This window comes from Brachyhypopomus gauderio, unplaced genomic scaffold, assembly GCF_052324685.1.
Source record: "Brachyhypopomus gauderio isolate BG-103 unplaced genomic scaffold, BGAUD_0.2 sc90, whole genome shotgun sequence".
Lineage (NCBI taxonomy): Eukaryota > Metazoa > Chordata > Actinopteri > Gymnotiformes > Hypopomidae > Brachyhypopomus > Brachyhypopomus gauderio.
The window spans coordinates 235,502-257,426 of record NW_027506911.1 but is presented as its reverse complement, the minus strand read 5'-3'; the positions used below and the strand labels follow the sequence as shown (position 1 = coordinate 257,426).

The following is a 21,925-nucleotide window of genomic DNA, read 5'->3' as shown; positions in this document are numbered from 1 at the left end:
GAGAAGGAAATGTGTAGGTGTCAACTTGCATGTACGCGTTGTCCAAAAGCATAGGTGTACCACTTCACGACATGCTTAAGTTTTGACTGAATTGGACTTTCCTCTGCTTCCTTCGGCTTATGGACAGTCTTTGTCCAAAAGTAAAAAGAGATGTGGCAAAGATGTCAACTGTTTGCTGGAGGAATCCAAAGTGACCATGTTCTAAGAGACCTTTGAAGGTCATGAAATGATTCCCTTAAGACTAGAGCTGGCTGCTTCATGCTTATCGTAAGCAAGCAAGGAGTCAGTAAGAGAGCTTTGGAGAATGTGGGCATCGATCCCACTACCTCTCGCATGCAAAGCTAGCGCTCTACCACTTGAGCTAATCCCCCTCTCAAGAGTTTATCCTTTTGATTGGAGTTTTAAGGAAAGCTTACGGATCAGCTCAGCCCGACTAGGAAATATTACCGAATCCAGCATGGACCCACAAGGTTTTCTCATGTTGGCATCATGATAAACATTGCCAAATTAGGTCTTGCCATACCTGTCCGTGAATTTCACTGTGCCGAAACCGTTACGCTGTGAAAGCATGTTGCAAGAACCTAAGGAAAGGTAACAGTCGTTGATAAAGTTTCGTTTGCATCTCGACGTGGTTTATCTGCAGCTTGCCGAAATAGCTCAGTTGGGAGAGCGTTAGACTGAAGATCTAAAGGTCCCTGGTTCGATCCCGGGTTTCGGCATGAATTCGACCTAGCTAGGTGGAAAGCCTCAGCTTTTGAATGACCTGTGCATTCTGTTGAAAAATTATAAACAGACATAAACTGTTTGATGTTTTGTTGTGAGATTTCACAGTGGGATTGTCAGAACTCGAGACTCTAGATCTTCAATTCATCTGCTGATAAAGCATTTGGAGAAGGAAATGTGTAGGTGTCAACTTGCATGTACGCGTTGTCCAAAAGCATAGGTGTACCACTTCACGACATGCTTAAGTTTTGACTGAATTGGACTTTCCTCTGCTTCCTTCGGCTTATGGACAGCCTTTGTCCAAAAGTAAAAAGAGATGTGGCAAAGATGTCAACTGTTTGCTGGAGGAATCCAAAGTGACCATGTTCTAAGAGACCTTTGAAGGTCATGAAATTATTCCCTTAAGACTAAAGCTGGCTGCTTCATGCTTATCGCAAGCAAGCAAGGAGTCAGTAAGAGAGCTTTGGAGAATGTGGGCATCGATCCCACTACCTCTCGCATGCAAAGCGAGCGCTCTACCACTTGAGCTAATCCCCCTCTCAAGAGTTTATTCTTTTGATTGGAGTTTTAAGGAAAGCTTACGGATCAGCTCAGCCCGACTAGGAAATAATACCGAATCCAGCATTGACCCACAAGGTTTTCTCATGTTGGCATCATGATAAACATTGCCAAATTAGGTCTTGCCATACCTGTCCGTGAATTTCACTGTGCCGAAACCGTTACGCTGTGAAAGCATGTTGCAAGAACCTAAGGAAAGGTAACAGTCGTTGATAAATTTTCGTTTGCATCTCGACGTGGTTTATCTGCAGCTTGCCGAAATAGCTCAGTTGGGAGAGCGTTAGACTGAAGATCTAAAGGTCCCTTGTTCGATCCCGGGTTTCGGCATGAACTCGACCTAGCTAGGCGGAAAGCCTCAGCTTTTGAATGACCTGTGCATTCTGTTGAAAAATTATAAACAGACATAAACTGTTTGATGTTTTGTTGTGAGATTTCACAGTGGGATTGTCAGAACTCGAGACTCTAGATGTTCAATTCATCTGCTGATAAAGCATTTGGAGAAGGAAATGTGTAGGTGTCAACTTGCATGTACGCGTTGTCCAAAAGCATAGGTGTACCACTTCACGACATGCTTAAGTTTTGACTGAATTGGACTTTCCTCTGCTTCCTTCGGCTTATGGACAGCCTTTGTCCAAAAGTAAAAAGAGATGTGGCAAAGATGTCAACTGTTTGCTGGAGGAATCCAAAGTGACCATGTTCTAAGAGACCTTTGAAGGTCATGAAATTATTCCCTTAAGACTAGAGCTGGCTGCTTCATGCTTATCGTAAGCAAGCAAGGAGTCAGTAAGAGAGCTTTGGAGAATGTGGGCATCGATCCCACTACCTCTCGCATGCAAAGCTAGCGCTCTACCACTTGAGCTAATCCCCCTCTCAAGAGTTTATCCTTTTGATTGGAGTTTTAAGGAAAGCTTACGGATCAGCTCAGCCCGACTAGGAAATATTACCGAATCCAGCATGGACCCACAAGGTTTTCTCATGTTGGCATCATGATAAACATTGCCAAATTAGGTCTTGCCATACCTGTCCGTGAATTTCACTGTGCCGAAACCGTTACGCTGTGAAAGCATGTTGCAAGAACCTAAGGAAAGGTAACAGTCGTTGATAAAGTTTCGTTTGCATCTCGACGTGGTTTATCTGCAGCTTGCCGAAATAGCTCAGTTGGGAGAGCGTTAGACTGAAGATCTAAAGGTCCCTGGTTCGATCCCGGGTTTCGGCATGAATTCGACCTAGCTAGGTGGAAAGCCTCAGCTTTTGAATGACCTGTGCATTCTGTTGAAAAATTATAAACAGACATAAACTGTTTGATGTTTTGTTGTGAGATTTCACAGTGGGATTGTCAGAACTCGAGACTCTAGATGTTCAATTCATCTGCTGATAAAGCATTTGGAGAAGGAAATGTGTAGGTGTCAACTTGCATGTACGCGTTGTCCAAAAGCATAGGTGTACCACTTCACGACATGCTTAAGTTTTGACTGAATTGGACTTTCCTCTGCTTCCTTCGGCTTATGGACAGCCTTTGTCCAAAAGTAAAAAGAGATGTGGCAAAGATGTCAACTGTTTGCTGGAGGAATCCAAAGTGACCATGTTCTAAGAGACCTTTGAAGGTCATGAAATGATTCCCTTAAGACTAGAGCTGGCTGCTTCATGCTTATCGTAAGCAAGCAAGGAGTCAGTAAGAGAGCTTTGGAGAATGTGGGCATCGATCCCACTACCTCTCGCATGCAAAGCTAGCGCTCTACCACTTGAGCTAATCCCCCTCTCAAGAGTTTATCCTTTTGATTGGAGTTTTAAGGAAAGCTTACGGATCAGCTCAGCCCGACTAGGAAATAATACCGAATCCAGCATTGACCCACAAGGTTTTCTCATGTTGGCATCATGATAAACATTGCCAAATTAGGTCTTGCCATACCTGTCCGTGAATTTCACTGTGCCGAAACCGTTACGCTGTGAAAGCATGTTGCAAGAACCTAAGGAAAGGTAACAGTCGTTGATAAAGTTTCGTTTGCATCTCGACGTGGTTTATCTGCAGCTTGCCGAAATAGCTCAGTTGGGAGAGCGTTAGACTGAAGATCTAAAGGTCCCTGGTTCGATCCCGGGTTTCGGCATGAACTCGACCTAGCTAGGCGGAAAGCCTCAGCTTTTGAATGACCTGTGCATTCTGTTGAAAAATTATAAACAGACATAAACTGTTTGATGTTTTGTTGTGAGATTTCACAGTGGGATTGTCAGAACTCGAGACTCTAGATGTTCAATTCATCTGCTGATAAAGCATTTGGAGAAGGAAATGTGTAGGTGTCAACTTGCATGTACGCGTTGTCCAAAAGCATAGGTGTACCACTTCACGACATGCTTAAGTTTTGACTGAATTGGACTTTCCTCTGCTTCCTTCGGCTTATGGACAGTCTTTGTCCAAAAGTAAAAAGAGATGTGGCAAAGATGTCAACTGTTTGCTGGAGGAATCCAAAGTGACCATGTTCTAAGAGACCTTTGAAGGTCATGAAATGATTCCCTTAAGACTAGAGCTGGCTGCTTCATGCTTATCGTAAGCAAGCAAGGAGTCAGTAAGAGAGCTTTGGAGAATGTGGGCATCGATCCCACTACCTCTCGCATGCAAAGCTAGCGCTCTACCACTTGAGCTAATCCCCCTCTCAAGAGTTTATCCTTTTGATTGGAGTTTTAAGGAAAGCTTACGGATCAGCTCAGCCCGACTAGGAAATATTACCGAATCCAGCATGGACCCACAAGGTTTTCTCATGTTGGCATCATGATAAACATTGCCAAATTAGGTCTTGCCATACCTGTCCGTGAATTTCACTGTGCCGAAACCGTTACGCTGTGAAAGCATGTTGCAAGAACCTAAGGAAAGGTAACAGTCGTTGATAAAGTTTCGTTTGCATCTCGACGTGGTTTATCTGCAGCTTGCCGAAATAGCTCAGTTGGGAGAGCGTTAGACTGAAGATCTAAAGGTCCCTGGTTCGATCCCGGGTTTCGGCATGAATTCGACCTAGCTAGGTGGAAAGCCTCAGCTTTTGAATGACCTGTGCATTCTGTTGAAAAATTATAAACAGACATAAACTGTTTGATGTTTTGTTGTGAGATTTCACAGTGGGATTGTCAGAACTCGAGACTCTAGATCTTCAATTCATCTGCTGATAAAGCATTTGGAGAAGGAAATGTGTAGGTGTCAACTTGCATGTACGCGTTGTCCAAAAGCATAGGTGTACCACTTCACGACATGCTTAAGTTTTGACTGAATTGGACTTTCCTCTGCTTCCTTCGGCTTATGGACAGCCTTTGTCCAAAAGTAAAAAGAGATGTGGCAAAGATGTCAACTGTTTGCTGGAGGAATCCAAAGTGACCATGTTCTAAGAGACCTTTGAAGGTCATGAAATTATTCCCTTAAGACTAAAGCTGGCTGCTTCATGCTTATCGCAAGCAAGCAAGGAATCAGTATGAGAGCTTTGGAGAATGTGGGCATCGATCCCACTACCTCTCGCATGCAAAGCGAGCGCTCTACCACTTGAGCTAATCCCCCTCTCAAGAGTTTATTCTTTTGATTGGAGTTTTAAGGAAAGCTTACGGATCAGCTCAGCCCGACTAGGAAATAATACCGAATCCAGCATTGACCCACAAGGTTTTCTCATGTTGGCATCATGATAAACATTGCCAAATTAGGTCTTGCCATACCTGTCCGTGAATTTCACTGTGCCGAAACCGTTACGCTGTGAAAGCATGTTGCAAGAACCTAAGGAAAGGTAACAGTCGTTGATAAATTTTCGTTTGCATCTCGACGTGGTTTATCTGCAGCTTGCCGAAATAGCTCAGTTGGGAGAGCGTTAGACTGAAGATCTAAAGGTCCCTTGTTCGATCCCGGGTTTCGGCATGAACTCGACCTAGCTAGGCGGAAAGCCTCAGCTTTTGAATGACCTGTGCATTCTGTTGAAAAATTATAAACAGACATAAACTGTTTGATGTTTTGTTGTGAGATTTCACAGTGGGATTGTCAGAACTCGAGACTCTAGATGTTCAATTCATCTGCTGATAAAGCATTTGGAGAAGGAAATGTGTAGGTGTCAACTTGCATGTACGCGTTGTCCAAAAGCATAGGTGTACCACTTCACGACATGCTTAAGTTTTGACTGAATTGGACTTTCCTCTGCTTCCTTCGGCTTATGGACAGCCTTTGTCCAAAAGTAAAAAGAGATGTGGCAAAGATGTCAACTGTTTGCTGGAGGAATCCAAAGTGACCATGTTCTAAGAGACCTTTGAAGGTCATGAAATTATTCCCTTAAGACTAAAGCTGGCTGCTTCATGCTTATCGTAAGCAAGCAAGGAGTCAGTAAGAGAGCTTTGGAGAATGTGGGCATCGATCCCACTACCTCTCGCATGCAAAGCGAGCGCTCTACCACTTGAGCTAATCCCCCTCTCAAGAGTTTATTCTTTTGATTGGAGTTTTAAGGAAAGCTTACGGATCAGCTCAGCCCGACTAGGAAATAATACCGAATCCAGCATTGACCCACAAGGTTTTCTCATGTTGGCATCATGATAAACATTGCCAAATTAGGTCTTGCCATACCTGTCCGTGAATTTCACTGTGCCGAAACCGTTACGCTGTGAAAGCATGTTGCAAGAACCTAAGGAAAGGTAACAGTCGTTGATAAATTTTCGTTTGCATCTCGACGTGGTTTATCTGCAGCTTGCCGAAATAGCTCAGTTGGGAGAGCGTTAGACTGAAGATCTAAAGGTCCCTTGTTCGATCCCGGGTTTCGGCATGAACTCGACCTAGCTAGGCGGAAAGCCTCAGCTTTTGAATGACCTGTGCATTCTGTTGAAAAATTATAAACAGACATAAACTGTTTGATGTTTTGTTGTGAGATTTCACAGTGGGATTGTCAGAACTCGAGACTCTAGATGTTCAATTCATCTGCTGATAAAGCATTTGGAGAAGGAAATGTGTAGGTGTCAACTTGCATGTACGCGTTGTCCAAAAGCATAGGTGTACCACTTCACGACATGCTTAAGTTTTGACTGAATTGGACTTTCCTCTGCTTCCTTCGGCTTATGGACAGCCTTTGTCCAAAAGTAAAAAGAGATGTGGCAAAGATGTCAACTGTTTGCTGGAGGAATCCAAAGTGACCATGTTCTAAGAGACCTTTGAAGGTCATGAAATTATTCCCTTAAGACTAAAGCTGGCTGCTTCATGCTTATCGTAAGCAAGCAAGGAGTCAGTAAGAGAGCTTTGGAGAATGTGGGCATCGATCCCACTACCTCTCGCATGCAAAGCGAGCGCTCTACCACTTGAGCTAATCCCCCTCTCAAGAGTTTATTCTTTTGATTGGAGTTTTAAGGAAAGCTTACGGATCAGCTCAGCCCGACTAGGAAATAATACCGAATCCAGCATTGACCCACAAGGTTTTCTCATGTTGGCATCATGATAAACATTGCCAAATTAGGTCTTGCCGTACCTGTCCGTGAATTTCACTGTGCCGAAACCGTTACGCTGTGAAAGCATGTTGCAAGAACCTAAGGAAAGGTAACAGTCGTTGATAAAGTTTCGTTTGCATCTCGACGTGGTTTATCTGCAGCTTGCCGAAATAGCTCAGTTGGGAGAGCGTTAGACTGAAGATCTAAAGGTCCCTGGTTCTATCCCGGGTTTCGGCATGAACTCGACCTAGCTAGGCGGAAAGCCTCAGCTTTTGAATGACCTGTGCATTCTGTTGAAAAATTATAAACAGACATAAACTGTTTGATGTTTTGTTGTGAGATTTTACAGTGGGATTGTCAGAACTCGAGACTCTAGATGTTCAATTCATCTGCTGATAAAGCATTTGGAGAAGGAAATGTGTAGGTGTCAACTTGCATGTACGCGTTGTCCAAAAGCATAGGTGTACCACTTCACGACATGCTTAAGTTTTGACTGAATTGGACTTTCCTCTGCTTCCTTCGGCTTATGGACAGTCTTTGTCCAAAAGTAAAAAGAGATGTGGCAAAGATGTCAACTGTTTGCTGGAGGAATCCAAAGTGACCATGTTCTAAGAGACCTTTGAAGGTCATGAAATTATTCCCTTAAGACTAGAGCTGGCTGCTTCATGCTTATCGTAAGCAAGCAAGGAGTCAGTAAGAGAGCTTTGGAGAATGTGGGCATCGATCCCACTACCTCTCGCATGCAAAGCTAGCGCTCTACCACTTGAGCTAATCCCCCTCTCAAGAGTTTATCCTTTTGATTGGAGTTTTAAGGAAAGCTTACGGATCAGCTCAGCCCGACTAGGAAATATTACCGAATCCAGCATGGACCCACAAGGTTTTCTCATGTTGGCATCATGATAAACATTGCCAAATTAGGTCTTGCCATACCTGTCCGTGAATTTCACTGTGCCGAAACCGTTACGCTGTGAAAGCATGTTGCAAGAACCTAAGGAAAGGTAACAGTCGTTGATAAAGTTTCGTTTGCATCTCGACGTGGTTTATCTGCAGCTTGCCGAAATAGCTCAGTTGGGAGAGCGTTAGACTGAAGATCTAAAGGTCCCTGGTTCGATCCCGGGTTTCGGCATGAATTCGACCTAGCTAGGTGGAAAGCCTCAGCTTTTGAATGACCTGTGCATTCTGTTGAAAAATTATAAACAGACATAAACTGTTTGATGTTTTGTTGTGAGATTTCACAGTGGGATTGTCAGAACTCGAGACTCTAGATGTTCAATTCATCTGCTGATAAAGCATTTGGAGAAGGAAATGTGTAGGTGTCAACTTGCATGTACGCGTTGTCCAAAAGCATAGGTGTACCACTTCACGACATGCTTAAGTTTTGACTGAATTGGACTTTCCTCTGCTTCCTTCGGCTTATGGACAGCCTTTGTCCAAAAGTAAAAAGAGATGTGGCAAAGATGTCAACTGTTTGCTGGAGGAATCCAAAGTGACCATGTTCTAAGAGACCTTTGAAGGTCATGAAATTATTCCCTTAAGACTAGAGCTGGCTGCTTCATGCTTATCGTAAGCAAGCAAGGAGTCAGTAAGAGAGCTTTGGAGAATGTGGGCATCGATCCCACTACCTCTCGCATGCAAAGCTAGCGCTCTACCACTTGAGCTAATCCCCCTCTCAAGAGTTTATCCTTTTGATTGGAGTTTTAAGGAAAGCTTACGGATCAGCTCAGCCCGACTAGGAAATAATACCGAATCCAGCATTGACCCACAAGGTTTTCTCATGTTGGCATCATGATAAACATTGCCAAATTAGGTCTTGCCATACCTGTCCGTGAATTTCACTGTGCCGAAACCGTTACGCTGTGAAAGCATGTTGCAAGAACCTAAGGAAAGGTAACAGTCGTTGATAAAGTTTCGTTTGCATCTCGACGTGGTTTATCTGCAGCTTGCCGAAATAGCTCAGTTGGGAGAGCGTTAGACTGAAGATCTAAAGGTCCCTGGTTCGATCCCGGGTTTCGGCATGAACTCGACCTAGCTAGGCGGAAAGCCTCAGCTTTTGAATGACCTGTGCATTCTGTTGAAAAATTATAAACAGACATAAACTGTTTGATGTTTTGTTGTGAGATTTCACAGTGGGATTGTCAGAACTCGAGACTCTAGATGTTCAATTCATCTGCTGATAAAGCATTTGGAGAAGGAAATGTGTAGGTGTCAACTTGCATGTACGCGTTGTCCAAAAGCATAGGTGTACCACTTCACGACATGCTTAAGTTTTGACTGAATTGGACTTTCCTCTGCTTCCTTCGGCTTATGGACAGCCTTTGTCCAAAAGTAAAAAGAGATGTGGCAAAGATGTCAACTGTTTGCTGGAGGAATCCAAAGTGACCATGTTCTAAGAGACCTTTGAAGGTCATGAAATTATTCCCTTAAGACTAAAGCTGGCTGCTTCATGCTTATCATAAGCAAGCAAGGAGTCAGTAAGAGAGCTTTGGAGAATGTGGGCATCGATCCCACTACCTCTCGCATGCATAGCGAGCGCTCTACCACTTGAGCTAATCCCCCTCTCAAGAGTTTATTCTTTTGATTGGAGTTTTAAGGAAAGCTTACGGATCAGCTCAGCCCGACTAGGAAATAATACCGAATCCAGCATTGACCCACAAGGTTTTCTCATGTTGGCATCATGATAAACATTGCCAAATTAGGTCTTGCCGTACCTGTCCGTGAATTTCACTGTGCCGAAACCGTTACGCTGTGAAAGCATGTTGCAAGAACCTAAGGAAAGGTAACAGTCGTTGATAAAGTTTCGTTTGCATCTCGACGTGGTTTATCTGCAGCTTGCCGAAATAGCTCAGTTGGGAGAGCGTTAGACTGAAGATCTAAAGGTCCCTGGTTCGATCCCGGGTTTCGGCATGAACTCGACCTAGCTAGGCGGAAAGCCTCAGCTTTTGAATGACCTGTGCATTCTGTTGAAAAATTATAAACAGACATAAACTGTTTGATGTTTTGTTGTGAGATTTCACAGTGGGATTGTCAGAACTCGAGACTCTAGATGTTCAATTCATCTGCTGATAAAGCATTTGGAGAAGGAAATGTGTAGGTGTCAACTTGCATGTACGCGTTGTCCAAAAGCATAGGTGTACCACTTCACGACATGCTTAAGTTTTGACTGAATTGGACTTTCCTCTGCTTCCTTCGGCTTATGGACAGTCTTTGTCCAAAAGTAAAAAGAGATGTGGCAAAGATGTCAACTGTTTGCTGGAGGAATCCAAAGTGACCATGTTCTAAGAGACCTTTGAAGGTCATGAAATGATTCCCTTAAGACTAGAGCTGGCTGCTTCATGCTTATCGTAAGCAAGCAAGGAGTCAGTAAGAGAGCTTTGGAGAATGTGGGCATCGATCCCACTACCTCTCGCATGCAAAGCTAGCGCTCTACCACTTGAGCTAATCCCCCTCTCAAGAGTTTATCCTTTTGATTGGAGTTTTAAGGAAAGCTTACGGATCAGCTCAGCCCGACTAGGAAATAATACCGAATCCAGCATTGACCCACAAGGTTTTCTCATGTTGGCATCATGATAAACATTGCCAAATTAGGTCTTGCCATACCTGTCCGTGAATTTCACTGTGCCGAAACCGTTACGCTGTGAAAGCATGTTGCAAGAACCTAAGGAAAGGTAACAGTCGTTGATAAAGTTTCGTTTGCATCTCGACGTGGTTTATCTGCAGCTTGCTGAAATAGCTCAGTTGGGAGAGCGTTAGACTGAAGATCTAAAGGTCCCTGGTTCGATCCCGGGTTTCGGCATGAACTCGACCTAGCTAGGCGGAAAGCCTCAGCTTTTGAATGACCTGTGCATTCTGTTGAAAAATTATAAACATACATAAACTGTTTGATGTTTTGTTGTGAGATTTCACAGTGGGATTGTCAGAACTCGAGACTCTAGATGTTCAATTCATCTGCTGATAAAGCATTTGGAGAAGGAAATGTGTAGGTGTCAACTTGCATGTACGCGTTGTCCAAAAGCATAGGTGTACCACTTCACGACATGCTTAAGTTTTGACTGAATTGGACTTTCCTCTGCTTCCTTCGGCTTATGGACAGCCTTTGTCCAAAAGTAAAAAGAGATGTGGCAAAGATGTCAACTGTTTGCTGGAGGAATCCAAAGTGACCATGTTCTAAGAGACCTTTGAAGGTCATGAAATTATTCCCTTAAGACTAGAGCTGGCTGCTTCATGCTTATCGTAAGCAAGCAAGGAGTCAGTAAGAGAGCTTTGGAGAATGTGGGCATCGATCCCACTACCTCTCGCATGCAAAGATAGCGCTCTACCACTTGAGCTAATCCCCCTCTCAAGAGTTTATCCTTTTGATTGGAGTTTTAAGGAAAGCTTACGGATCAGCTCAGCCCGACTAGGAAATATTACCGAATCCAGCATGGACCCACAAGGTTTTCTCATGTTGGCATCATGATAAACATTGCCAAATTAGGTCTTGCCATACCTGTCCGTGAATTTCACTGTGCCGAAACCGTTACGCTGTGAAAGCATGTTGCAAGAACCTAAGGAAAGGTAACAGTCGTTGATAAAGTTTCGTTTGCATCTCGACGTGGTTTATCTGCAGCTTGCCGAAATAGCTCAGTTGGGAGAGCGTTAGACTGAAGATCTAAAGGTCCCTGGTTCGATCCCGGGTTTCGGCATGAATTCGACCTAGCTAGGTGGAAAGCCTCAGCTTTTGAATGACCTGTGCATTCTGTTGAAAAATTATAAACAGACATAAACTGTTTGATGTTTTGTTGTGAGATTTCACAGTGGGATTGTCAGAACTCGAGACTCTAGATGTTCAATTCATCTGCTGATAAAGCATTTGGAGAAGGAAATGTGTAGGTGTCAACTTGCATGTACGCGTTGTCCAAAAGCATAGGTGTACCACTTCACGACATGCTTAAGTTTTGACTGAATTGGACTTTCCTCTGCTTCCTTCGGCTTATGGACAGCCTTTGTCCAAAAGTAAAAAGAGATGTGGCAAAGATGTCAACTGTTTGCTGGAGGAATCCAAAGTGACCATGTTCTAAGAGACCTTTGAAGGTCATGAAATGATTCCCTTAAGACTAGAGCTGGCTGCTTCATGCTTATCGTAAGCAAGCAAGGAGTCAGTAAGAGAGCTTTGGAGAATGTGGGCATCGATCCCACTACCTCTCGCATGCAAAGCTAGCGCTCTACCACTTGAGCTAATCCCCCTCTCAAGAGTTTATCCTTTTGATTGGAGTTTTAAGGAAAGCTTACGGATCAGCTCAGCCCGACTAGGAAATAATACCGAATCCAGCATTGACCCACAAGGTTTTCTCATGTTGGCATCATGATAAACATTGCCAAATTAGGTCTTGCCATACCTGTCCGTGAATTTCACTGTGCCGAAACCGTTACGCTGTGAAAGCATGTTGCAAGAACCTAAGGAAAGGTAACAGTCGTTGATAAAGTTTCGTTTGCATCTCGACGTGGTTTATCTGCAGCTTGCCGAAATAGCTCAGTTGGGAGAGCGTTAGACTGAAGATCTAAAGGTCCCTGGTTCGATCCCGGGTTTCGGCATGAACTCGACCTAGCTAGGCGGAAAGCCTCAGCTTTTGAATGACCTGTGCATTCTGTTGAAAAATTATAAACAGACATAAACTGTTTGATGTTTTGTTGTGAGATTTCACAGTGGGATTGTCAGAACTCGAGACTCTAGATGTTCAATTCATCTGCTGATAAAGCATTTGGAGAAGGAAATGTGTAGGTGTCAACTTGCATGTACGCGTTGTCCAAAAGCATAGGTGTACCACTTCACGACATGCTTAAGTTTTGACTGAATTGGACTTTCCTCTGCTTCCTTCGGCTTATGGACAGCCTTTGTCCAAAAGTAAAAAGAGATGTGGCAAAGATGTCAACTGTTTGCTGGAGGAATCCAAAGTGACCATGTTCTAAGAGACCTTTGAAGGTCATGAAATGATTCCCTTAAGACTAGAGCTGGCTGCTTCATGCTTATCGTAAGCAAGCAAGGAGTCAGTAAGAGAGCTTTGGAGAATGTGGGCATCGATCCCACTACCTCTCGCATGCAAAGCTAGCGCTCTACCACTTGAGCTAATCCCCCTCTCAAGAGTTTATCCTTTTGATTGGAGTTTTAAGGAAAGCTTACGGATCAGCTCAGCCCGACTAGGAAATAATACCGAATCCAGCATTGACCCACAAGGTTTTCTCATGTTGGCATCATGATAAACATTGCCAAATTAGGTCTTGCCATACCTGTCCGTGAATTTCACTGTGCCGAAACCGTTACGCTGTGAAAGCATGTTGCAAGAACCTAAGGAAAGGTAACAGTCGTTGATAAATTTTCGTTTGCATCTCGACGTGGTTTATCTGCAGCTTGCCGAAATAGCTCAGTTGGGAGAGCGTTAGACTGAAGATCTAAAGGTCCCTGGTTCGATCCCGGGTTTCGGCATGAATTCGACCTAGCTAGGTGGAAAGCCTCAGCTTTTGAATGACCTGTGCATTCTGTTGAAAAATTATAAACAGACATAAACTGTTTGATGTTTTGTTGTGAGATTTCACAGTGGGATTGTCAGAACTCGAGACTCTAGATGTTCAATTCATCTGCTGATAAAGCATTTGGAGAAGGAAATGTGTAGGTGTCAACTTGCATGTACGCGTTGTCCAAAAGCATAGGTGTACCACTTCACGACATGCTTAAGTTTTGACTGAATTGGACTTTCCTCTGCTTCCTTCGGCTTATGGACAGCCTTTGTCCAAAAGTAAAAAGAGATGTGGCAAAGATGTCAACTGTTTGCTGGAGGAATCCAAAGTGACCATGTTCTAAGAGACCTTTGAAGGTCATGAAATTATTCCCTTAAGGCTAGAGCTGGCTGCTTCATGCTTATCGTAAGCAAGCAAGGAGTCAGTAAGAGAGCTTTGGAGAATGTGGGCATCGATCCCACTACCTCTCGCATGCAAAGCTAGCGCTCTACCACTTGAGCTAATCTCCCTCTCAAGAGTTTATCCTTTTGATTGGAGTTTTAAGGAAAGCTTACGGATCAGCTCAGCCCGACTAGGAAATAATACCGAATCCAGCATTGACCCACAAGGTTTTCTCATGTTGGCATCATGATAAACATTGCCAAATTAGGTCTTGCCATACCTGTCCGTGAATTTCACTGTGCCGAAACCGTTACGCTGTGAAAGCATGTTGCAAGAACCTAAGGAAAGGTAACAGTCGTTGATAAAGTTTCGTTTGCATCTCGACGTGGTTTATCTGCAGCTTGCCGAAATAGCTCAGTTGGGAGAGCGTTAGACTGAAGATCTAAAGGTCCCTGGTTCGATCCCGGGTTTCGGCATGAATTCGACCTAGCTAGGTGGAAAGCCTCAGCTTTTGAATGACCTGTGCATTCTGTTGAAAAATTATAAACAGACATAAACTGTTTGATGTTTTGTTGTGAGATTTCACAGTGGGATTGTCAGAACTCGAGACTCTAGATGTTCAATTCATCTGCTGATAAAGCATTTGGAGAAGGAAATGTGTAGGTGTCAACTTGCATGTACGCGTTGTCCAAAAGCATAGGTGTACCACTTCACGACATGCTTAAGTTTTGACTGAATTGGACTTTCCTCTGCTTCCTTCGGCTTATGGACAGCCTTTGTCCAAAAGTAAAAAGAGATGTGGCAAAGATGTCAACTGTTTGCTGGAGGAATCCAAAGTGACCATGTTCTAAGAGACCTTTGAAGGTCATGAAATTATTCCCTTAAGACTAAAGCTGGCTGCTTCATGCTTATCATAAGCAAGCAAGGAGTCAGTAAGAGAGCTTTGGAGAATGTGGGCATCGATCCCACTACCTCTCGCATGCATAGCGAGCGCTCTACCACTTGAGCTAATCCCCCTCTCAAGAGTTTATTCTTTTGATTGGAGTTTTAAGGAAAGCTTACGGATCAGCTCAGCCCGACTAGGAAATAATACCGATCCCAGCATTGACCCACAAGGTTTTCTCATGTTGGCATCATGATAAACATTGCCAAATTAGGTCTTGCCGTACCTGTCCGTGAATTTCACTGTGCCGAAACCGTTACGCTGTGAAAGCATGTTGCAAGAACCTAAGGAAAGGTAACAGTCGTTGATAAAGTTTCGTTTGCATCTCGACGTGGTTTATCTGCAGCTTGCCGAAATAGCTCAGTTGGGAGAGCATTAGACTGAAGATCTAAAGGTCCCTTGTTCGATCCCGGGTTTCGGCATGAACTCGACCTAGCTAGGCGGAAAGCCTCAGCTTTTGAATGACCTGTGCATTCTGTTGAAAAATTATAAACAGACATAAACTGTTTGATGTTTTGTTGTGAGATTTCACAGTGGGATTGTCAGAACTCGAGACTCTAGATGTTCAATTCATCTGCTGATAAAGCATTTGGAGAAGGAAATGTGTAGGTGTCAACTTGCATGTACGCGTTGTCCAAAAGCATAGGTGTACCACTTCACGACATGCTTAAGTTTTGACTGAATTGGACTTTCCTCTGCTTCCTTCGGCTTATGGACAGTCTTTGTCCAAAAGTAAAAAGAGATGTGGCAAAGATGTCAACTGTTTGCTGGAGGAATCCAAAGTGACCATGTTCTAAGAGACCTTTGAAGGTCATGAAATGATTCCCTTAAGACTAGAGCTGGCTGCTTCATGCTTATCGTAAGCAAGCAAGGAGTCAGTAAGAGAGCTTTGGAGAATGTGGGCATCGATCCCACTACCTCTCGCATGCAAAGCTAGCGCTCTACCACTTGAGCTAATCCCCCTCTCAAGAGTTTATCCTTTTGATTGGAGTTTTAAGGAAAGCTTACGGATCAGCTCAGCCCGACTAGGAAATAATACCGAATCCAGCATTGACCCACAAGGTTTTCTCATGTTGGCATCATGATAAACATTGCCAAATTAGGTCTTGCCATACCTGTCCGTGAATTTCACTGTGCCGAAACCGTTACGCTGTGAAAGCATGTTGCAAGAACCTAAGGAAAGGTAACAGTCGTTGATAAATTTTCGTTTGCATCTCGACGTGGTTTATCTGCAGCTTGCCGAAATAGCTCAGTTGGGAGAGCGTTAGACTGAAGATCTAAAGGTCCCTGGTTCGATCCCGGGTTTCGGCATGAATTCGACCTAGCTAGGTGGAAAGCCTCAGCTTTTGAATGACCTGTGCATTCTGTTGAAAAATTATAAACAGACATAAACTGTTTGATGTTTTGTTGTGAGATTTCACAGTGGGATTGTCAGAACTCGAGACTCTAGATGTTCAATTCATCTGCTGATAAAGCATTTGGAGAAGGAAATGTGTAGGTGTCAACTTGCATGTACGCGTTGTCCAAAAGCATAGGTGTACCACTTCACGACATGCTTAAGTTTTGACTGAATTGGACTTTCCTCTGCTTCCTTCGGCTTATGGACAGCCTTTGTCCAAAAGTAAAAAGAGATGTGGCAAAGATGTCAACTGTTTGCTGGAGGAATCCAAAGTGACCATGTTCTAAGAGACCTTTGAAGGTCATGAAATTATTCCCTTAAGGCTAGAGCTGGCTGCTTCATGCTTATCGTAAGCAAGCAAGGAGTCAGTAAGAGAGCTTTGGAGAATGTGGGCATCGATCCCACTACCTCTCGCATGCAAAGCGAGCGCTCTACCACTTGAGCTAATCCCCCTCTCAAGAGTTTATTCTTTTGATTGGAGTTTTAAGGAAAGCTTACGGATCAGCTCAGCCCGACTAGGAAATAATACCGAATCCAGCATTGACCCACAAGGTTTTCTCATGTTGGCATCATGATAAACATTGCCAAATTAGGTCTTGCCATACCTGTCCGTGAATTTCACTGTGCCGAAACCGTTACGCTGTGAAAGCATGTTGCAAGAACCTAAGGAAAGGTAACAGTCGTTGATAAATTTTCGTTTGCATCTCGACGTGGTTTATCTGCAGCTTGCCGAAATAGCTCAGTTGGGAGAGAGTTAGACTGAAGATCTAAAGGTCCCTGGTTCGATCCCGGGTTTCGGCATGAACTCGACCTAGCTAGGCGGAAAGCCTCAGCTTTTGAATGACCTGTGCATTCTGTTGAAAAATTATAAACAGACATAAACTGTTTGATGTTTTGTTGTGAGATTTCACAGTGGGATTGTCAGAACTCGAGACTCTAGATGTTCAATTCATCTGCTGATAAAGCATTTGGAGAAGGAAATGTGTAGGTGTCAACTTGCATGTACGCGTTGTCCAAAAGCATAGGTGTACCACTTCACGACATGCTTAAGTTTTGACTGAATTGGACTTTCCTCTGCTTCCTTCGGCTTATGGACAGCCTTTGTCCAAAAGTAAAAAGAGATGTGGCAAAGATGTCAACTGTTTGCTGGAGGAATCCAAAGTGACCATGTTCTAAGAGACCTTTGAAGGTCATGAAATTATTCCCTTAAGACTAAAGCTGGCTGCTTCATGCTTATCGTAAGCAAGCAAGGAGTCAGTAAGAGAGCTTTGGAGAATGTGGGCATCGATCCCACTACCTCTCGCATGCAAAGCGAGCGCTCTACCACTTGAGCTAATCCCCCTCTCAAGAGTTTATTCTTTTGATTGGAGTTTTAAGGAAAGCTTACGGATCAGCTCAGCCCGACTAGGAAATAATACCGAATCCAGCATTGACCCACAAGGTTTTCTCATGTTGGCATCATGATAAACATTGCCAAATTAGGTCTTGCCGTACCTGTCCGTGAATTTCACTGTGCCGAAACCGTTACGCTGTGAAAGCATGTTGCAAGAACCTAAGGAAAGGTAACAGTCGTTGATAAAGTTTCGTTTGCATCTCGACGTGGTTTATCTGCAGCTTGCTGAAATAGCTCAGTTGGGAGAGCGTTAGACTGAAGATCTAAAGGTCCCTGGTTCGATCCCGGGTTTCGGCATGAACTCGACCTAGCTAGGCGGAAAGCCTCAGCTTTTGAATGACCTGTGCATTCTGTTGAAAAATTATAAACAGACATAAACTGTTTGATGTTTTGTTGTGAGATTTCACAGTGGGATTGTCAGAACTCGAGACTCTAGATGTTCAATTCATCTGCTGATAAAGCATTTGGAGAAGGAAATGTGTAGGTGTCAACTTGCATGTACGCGTTGTCCAAAAGCATAGGTGTACCACTTCACGACATGCTTAAGTTTTGACTGAATTGGACTTTCCTCTGCTTCCTTCGGCTTATGGACAGCCTTTGTCCAAAAGTAAAAAGAGATGTGGCAAAGATGTCAACTGTTTGCTGGAGGAATCCAAAGTGACCATGTTCTAAGAGACCTTTGAAGGTCATGAAATTATTCCCTTAAGACTAAAGCTGGCTGCTTCATGCTTATCATAAGCAAGCAAGGAGTCAGTAAGAGAGCTTTGGAGAATGTGGGCATCGATCCCACTACCTCTCGCATGCATAGCGAGCGCTCTACCACTTGAGCTAATCCCCCTCTCAAGAGTTTATTCTTTTGATTGGAGTTTTAAGGAAAGCTTACGGATCAGCTCAGCCCGACTAGGAAATAATACCGATCGCAGCATTGACCCACAAGGTTTTCTCATGTTGGCATCATGATAAACATTGCCAAATTAGGTCTTGCCGTACCTGTCCGTGAATTTCACTGTGCCGAAACCGTTACGCTGTGAAAGCATGTTGCAAGAACCTAAGGAAAGGTAACAGTCGTTGATAAAGTTTCGTTTGCATCTCGACGTGGTTTATCTGCAGCTTGCCGAAATGGCGGTACCTGCAAGCCACCCGTCTGTAAAATACATCCAATGCCTGAGCCCCATTCCATTTTTGCTCGGCCAATGGCGCGCGAACCATTCCATTTTCTTCGTTTTCCTCGGCCTATCCCTGGCCACCATTCCATTTTTCCTCGACCAATGCCTGGCCACCATTCCATTTTTCCTCTGGCCAATGCCTGACCATCATTCCATTTTTCCTCGGCCAATGACACGACGAAGGTGAACTTGCCCCGGTCACGTCATAGTTTATAAACTTACACCGCGTAGAAGAAACACCGTCTCGGATTTGGGATTTCTCAACAAGCCACAGGTATGCCTTATTTGTTTGTGTAAGGAACCAATAAATTAATACTGTAGATATATTTTGCGATCATCAGAAAGGTAGTCAGCTAAAAAATACTCTGTAGTAGTCTCCTGCGGTGACTGTCATGAACGTAGCTCGTTAGCAAACTATCATATAACTTCTAACTAGCCTAAATTAATTCTAATCTTGAAGAATAATTTAATTAATGTTTTTCTGTGTTAGCCATCTATCCTCTTTTTCGATTTTCAACGGACAATTGCAGAAATCGTGAGGTAATTTACCGGTATATAAACGCGTTATTTATCGGTTTTTAAACGCCTTAGAAAATACGTGACCCTGCTTAACATGTTATTGTTTTGTTATTACTAAGTATCTACGTAGAAACGAACATTATAAAGTATATGGTTAAGTGAGTAATACGAATCCTTGGACTATTAAAAGGGTTAAAAACACATTAGTAACTAGTGAGTTGGTACCAACTGCTCACATGCATTCTTAGTTGCCATGGATTGACTTATTTGTTAATTTATGTTTGTTTTAATTATAAAGTATATGTGTTTGTGGATTTCATAAGGTAACTTTAATTAAACCTGCAATCTGCAAATACAGAATAATGTATTACTAGGGTTGACTGTTTATGATGAGTTTTAGTAACTATATTTATTTGCTCCCTATATTTAAAAAGTATTTCTGCTACATTTTCAGGCACGTTCCATGACTCGGTCCAGCCTTCACCAGTGACCTCGGCCCAGCCTCCACCAGTGACCTCGGTCCAGCCTTCACCAGTGACCTCGGCCCAGCCTCCACCAGTGACCTCGGCCCAGCCTCCACCAGTGACCTCGGCCCAGCCTCCACCAGTGACCTCGGCCCAGCCTCCACCAGTGACCTCGGTCCAGCCTCCACCAGTGCCTATTCAGTCTCCATCAGAGCCTTCAGCTCAACAAATGGTAAGTGATAGTACCTTACTTTCATTGTTAAACATGCTCATTGTTAAATTCTCCAATAAACAGCACACAAATAAGAATGCTACACACAAATGTTTTATTTTCTCATGCTTTATTGTAATTAAAACTTTATTGTATATAGAAAATGCACATTTATACAGACATTATAACATTTCATATTATTATTATTTTTATTTCTAGGCTGTGGATGTCCATAACATTCCTGGAATGGAAAGGGTGGATGAATTAGCAGAGTATCTGGTTGAGCTTCGCACTCAAACACGCCTCACCCTGACAAACCAGCAGACCACCACGATTGTTAGTTTGTGGCAAAACCTAAACCAGTTTGATAAAAACAGACTGGTGTATGCAGCTCGGCATCAGGATAGGCTGCTGACTGCCCGCTTTAGATCCCCCAAAAAGAAGGCAGTTTTCACCCCTGGTGTTGAGAGCACAAAAAGGTGTGTTCTGGGATCAAGTGGCTCCCCTGCTCAGTGGCCTGACTGCTGTCGGCTCATTAAAACCATCTTTGTAAGACTGGCCAACATCCACAGAAGCCCCACAACTCAGGTCAAGTAAGTCTGTCAAGGTGGGCACTGATGTTGGAGGACTACAGGAACATTAGGCAGCTTGTTTTAAACAATGGGACAGTGATGGAGCAGGCCATCCTTCAGCTGGTAGAGGTGCCACCAAACACAGCAGGTCAGGCAAAAACTAAGTTTAGAAAAATTCTGCCCAGTGCCACACCACCATTAGCCCCTAGTCAACGACATCAGGACACTTCCATTCAGCCTCCTGTTGCTTCCATGGAGTCTGGTTCACAGGCCTCTTTGAGAATGATACAGCCAAGACCTTCACCTGTACTGATGATGTTACCCGCAGGACCAGCTATGTCTGTCATGCCTCAGGTGTTGTTGCCCAGTTCTGTCCCTCAGCCTGCTACCCCCACTGAGCGACATTACAAGCAGACAGTCCCATATAATACCTGTAGGAAGTGTGGACAGTCACGCAAAACAGCAACTGGCCATAGCCAGTACAAGGGGAAGATCTTCTGTCCTATGACAGAGACTAATACCAAGGAACAGTGGCTGGAAAAGATGAGAAAACTGTGATTAATGTGTATACTTTATTTTCATACATTACTATTGTATTTTTATAATACTAAAATATAATTATTATTATCTTTAATGGTTTAAAATGTTTTGCTGTAGTTTATTGGAATTTTTTATAGTTCAGCTGCTGTGGCATTAATATGTGTATATATGTATTAGTGTAGATTTAATATTTTATTTTTATGTAAATTGTAGTATAATTTTGTTAATTGTATTAGAATATCATTTTGTTAATTTTATTCATGTTTATTATATATATATATATATACATAAAGTGTATAAAGTATATAAAGTGTGAATAAATATATAAAGTGTGAATACAAATACAGAGTGTGAATTTATTAAATCAAGCAATAAGCCTAATATGATGAAACAACTCATATGTATGTGTATGAAATGCACATATATATTACAATATATAAATTGTGACACGGGTGCCCCGTAATTGTAGGCACTGCTGACAGCCATAAAATAAAATTTTGCAAAATATTTCTTAGAATATTATCACACAAAATATCCACGGCAAGATTCTCAGTTACAAATATTTATATCCAGGCTGGATTCGAACCTGCGACCTCCCGATCTTTTCTCAATTTTTTTTTCCTTTTTCTTCCTTTTTCTTCCCCTTCTTCCCCCCCTCATACAGACGATTGTTCCCCAGCTTTGGCGGAGTTGGGAGAGCGTTAGACTGAAGATCTAAAGGTCCCTGGTTCGATCCCGGGTTTCGGCATGAACTCGACCTAGCTAGGCGGAAAGCCTCAGCTTTTGAATGACCTGTGCATTCTGTTGAAAAATTATAAACAGACATAAACTGTTTGATGTTTTGTTGTGAGATTTCACAGTGGGATTGTCAGAACTCGAGACTCTAGATGTTCAATTCATCTGCTGATAAAGCATTTGGAGAAGGAAATGTGTAGGTGTCAACTTGCATGTACGCGTTGTCCAAAAGCATAGGTGTACCACTTCACGACATGCTTAAGTTTTGACTGAATTGGACTTTCCTCTGCTTCCTTCGGCTTATGGACAGTCTTTGTCCAAAAGTAAAAAGAGATGTGGCAAAGATGTCAACTGTTTGCTGGAGGAATCCAAAGTGACCATGTTCTAAGAGACCTTTGAAGGTCA

The 21,925-nt window shown here is 43.2% G+C and overlaps 26 non-coding genes across 26 annotated transcripts; 20 read left to right on the top strand and 6 right to left on the bottom strand.

The window, feature by feature from the left end:
* Positions 1–646: 646 nt before the first annotated feature.
* trnaf-gaa (transfer RNA phenylalanine (anticodon GAA)) lies at positions 647–719 on the top strand. The gene has a single exon. It is a non-coding gene; the product is annotated as a tRNA-Phe (tRNA).
* A 468-nt stretch (positions 720–1,187) lies between these two features.
* On the bottom strand, positions 1,188–1,260 carry trnaa-ugc (transfer RNA alanine (anticodon UGC)). The gene has a single exon. It is a non-coding gene; the product is annotated as a tRNA-Ala (tRNA).
* Positions 1,261–1,535: 275 nt separating this feature from the next.
* trnaf-gaa (transfer RNA phenylalanine (anticodon GAA)) lies at positions 1,536–1,608 on the top strand. The gene has a single exon. It is a non-coding gene; the product is annotated as a tRNA-Phe (tRNA).
* Positions 1,609–2,424: 816 nt separating this feature from the next.
* On the top strand, positions 2,425–2,497 carry trnaf-gaa (transfer RNA phenylalanine (anticodon GAA)). The gene has a single exon. It is a non-coding gene; the product is annotated as a tRNA-Phe (tRNA).
* Positions 2,498–3,313: 816 nt separating this feature from the next.
* On the top strand, positions 3,314–3,386 carry trnaf-gaa (transfer RNA phenylalanine (anticodon GAA)). The gene has a single exon. It is a non-coding gene; the product is annotated as a tRNA-Phe (tRNA).
* Positions 3,387–4,202: 816 nt separating this feature from the next.
* Positions 4,203–4,275, top strand: trnaf-gaa (transfer RNA phenylalanine (anticodon GAA)). Its single transcript has one exon. It is a non-coding gene; the product is annotated as a tRNA-Phe (tRNA).
* Positions 4,276–4,743: 468 nt separating this feature from the next.
* On the bottom strand, positions 4,744–4,816 carry trnaa-ugc (transfer RNA alanine (anticodon UGC)). Its single transcript has one exon. It is a non-coding gene; the product is annotated as a tRNA-Ala (tRNA).
* A 275-nt stretch (positions 4,817–5,091) lies between these two features.
* On the top strand, positions 5,092–5,164 carry trnaf-gaa (transfer RNA phenylalanine (anticodon GAA)). Its single transcript has one exon. It is a non-coding gene; the product is annotated as a tRNA-Phe (tRNA).
* Positions 5,165–5,632: 468 nt separating this feature from the next.
* On the bottom strand, positions 5,633–5,705 carry trnaa-ugc (transfer RNA alanine (anticodon UGC)). Its single transcript has one exon. It is a non-coding gene; the product is annotated as a tRNA-Ala (tRNA).
* Positions 5,706–5,980: 275 nt separating this feature from the next.
* On the top strand, positions 5,981–6,053 carry trnaf-gaa (transfer RNA phenylalanine (anticodon GAA)). The gene has a single exon. It is a non-coding gene; the product is annotated as a tRNA-Phe (tRNA).
* Positions 6,054–6,521: 468 nt separating this feature from the next.
* Positions 6,522–6,594, bottom strand: trnaa-ugc (transfer RNA alanine (anticodon UGC)). Its single transcript has one exon. It is a non-coding gene; the product is annotated as a tRNA-Ala (tRNA).
* Positions 6,595–6,869: 275 nt separating this feature from the next.
* Positions 6,870–6,942, top strand: trnaf-gaa (transfer RNA phenylalanine (anticodon GAA)). Its single transcript has one exon. It is a non-coding gene; the product is annotated as a tRNA-Phe (tRNA).
* Positions 6,943–7,758: 816 nt separating this feature from the next.
* On the top strand, positions 7,759–7,831 carry trnaf-gaa (transfer RNA phenylalanine (anticodon GAA)). Its single transcript has one exon. It is a non-coding gene; the product is annotated as a tRNA-Phe (tRNA).
* An 816-nt stretch (positions 7,832–8,647) lies between these two features.
* trnaf-gaa (transfer RNA phenylalanine (anticodon GAA)) lies at positions 8,648–8,720 on the top strand. The gene has a single exon. It is a non-coding gene; the product is annotated as a tRNA-Phe (tRNA).
* An 816-nt stretch (positions 8,721–9,536) lies between these two features.
* trnaf-gaa (transfer RNA phenylalanine (anticodon GAA)) lies at positions 9,537–9,609 on the top strand. Its single transcript has one exon. It is a non-coding gene; the product is annotated as a tRNA-Phe (tRNA).
* An 816-nt stretch (positions 9,610–10,425) lies between these two features.
* trnaf-gaa (transfer RNA phenylalanine (anticodon GAA)) lies at positions 10,426–10,498 on the top strand. Its single transcript has one exon. It is a non-coding gene; the product is annotated as a tRNA-Phe (tRNA).
* An 816-nt stretch (positions 10,499–11,314) lies between these two features.
* Positions 11,315–11,387, top strand: trnaf-gaa (transfer RNA phenylalanine (anticodon GAA)). Its single transcript has one exon. It is a non-coding gene; the product is annotated as a tRNA-Phe (tRNA).
* Positions 11,388–12,203: 816 nt separating this feature from the next.
* trnaf-gaa (transfer RNA phenylalanine (anticodon GAA)) lies at positions 12,204–12,276 on the top strand. Its single transcript has one exon. It is a non-coding gene; the product is annotated as a tRNA-Phe (tRNA).
* Positions 12,277–13,092: 816 nt separating this feature from the next.
* Positions 13,093–13,165, top strand: trnaf-gaa (transfer RNA phenylalanine (anticodon GAA)). Its single transcript has one exon. It is a non-coding gene; the product is annotated as a tRNA-Phe (tRNA).
* An 816-nt stretch (positions 13,166–13,981) lies between these two features.
* trnaf-gaa (transfer RNA phenylalanine (anticodon GAA)) lies at positions 13,982–14,054 on the top strand. The gene has a single exon. It is a non-coding gene; the product is annotated as a tRNA-Phe (tRNA).
* Positions 14,055–14,870: 816 nt separating this feature from the next.
* trnaf-gaa (transfer RNA phenylalanine (anticodon GAA)) lies at positions 14,871–14,943 on the top strand. The gene has a single exon. It is a non-coding gene; the product is annotated as a tRNA-Phe (tRNA).
* Positions 14,944–15,759: 816 nt separating this feature from the next.
* On the top strand, positions 15,760–15,832 carry trnaf-gaa (transfer RNA phenylalanine (anticodon GAA)). Its single transcript has one exon. It is a non-coding gene; the product is annotated as a tRNA-Phe (tRNA).
* Positions 15,833–16,300: 468 nt separating this feature from the next.
* Positions 16,301–16,373, bottom strand: trnaa-ugc (transfer RNA alanine (anticodon UGC)). Its single transcript has one exon. It is a non-coding gene; the product is annotated as a tRNA-Ala (tRNA).
* A 275-nt stretch (positions 16,374–16,648) lies between these two features.
* trnaf-gaa (transfer RNA phenylalanine (anticodon GAA)) lies at positions 16,649–16,721 on the top strand. The gene has a single exon. It is a non-coding gene; the product is annotated as a tRNA-Phe (tRNA).
* Positions 16,722–17,189: 468 nt separating this feature from the next.
* On the bottom strand, positions 17,190–17,262 carry trnaa-ugc (transfer RNA alanine (anticodon UGC)). Its single transcript has one exon. It is a non-coding gene; the product is annotated as a tRNA-Ala (tRNA).
* A 275-nt stretch (positions 17,263–17,537) lies between these two features.
* On the top strand, positions 17,538–17,610 carry trnaf-gaa (transfer RNA phenylalanine (anticodon GAA)). The gene has a single exon. It is a non-coding gene; the product is annotated as a tRNA-Phe (tRNA).
* The last annotated feature ends 4,315 nt before the right edge of the window (positions 17,611–21,925 follow it).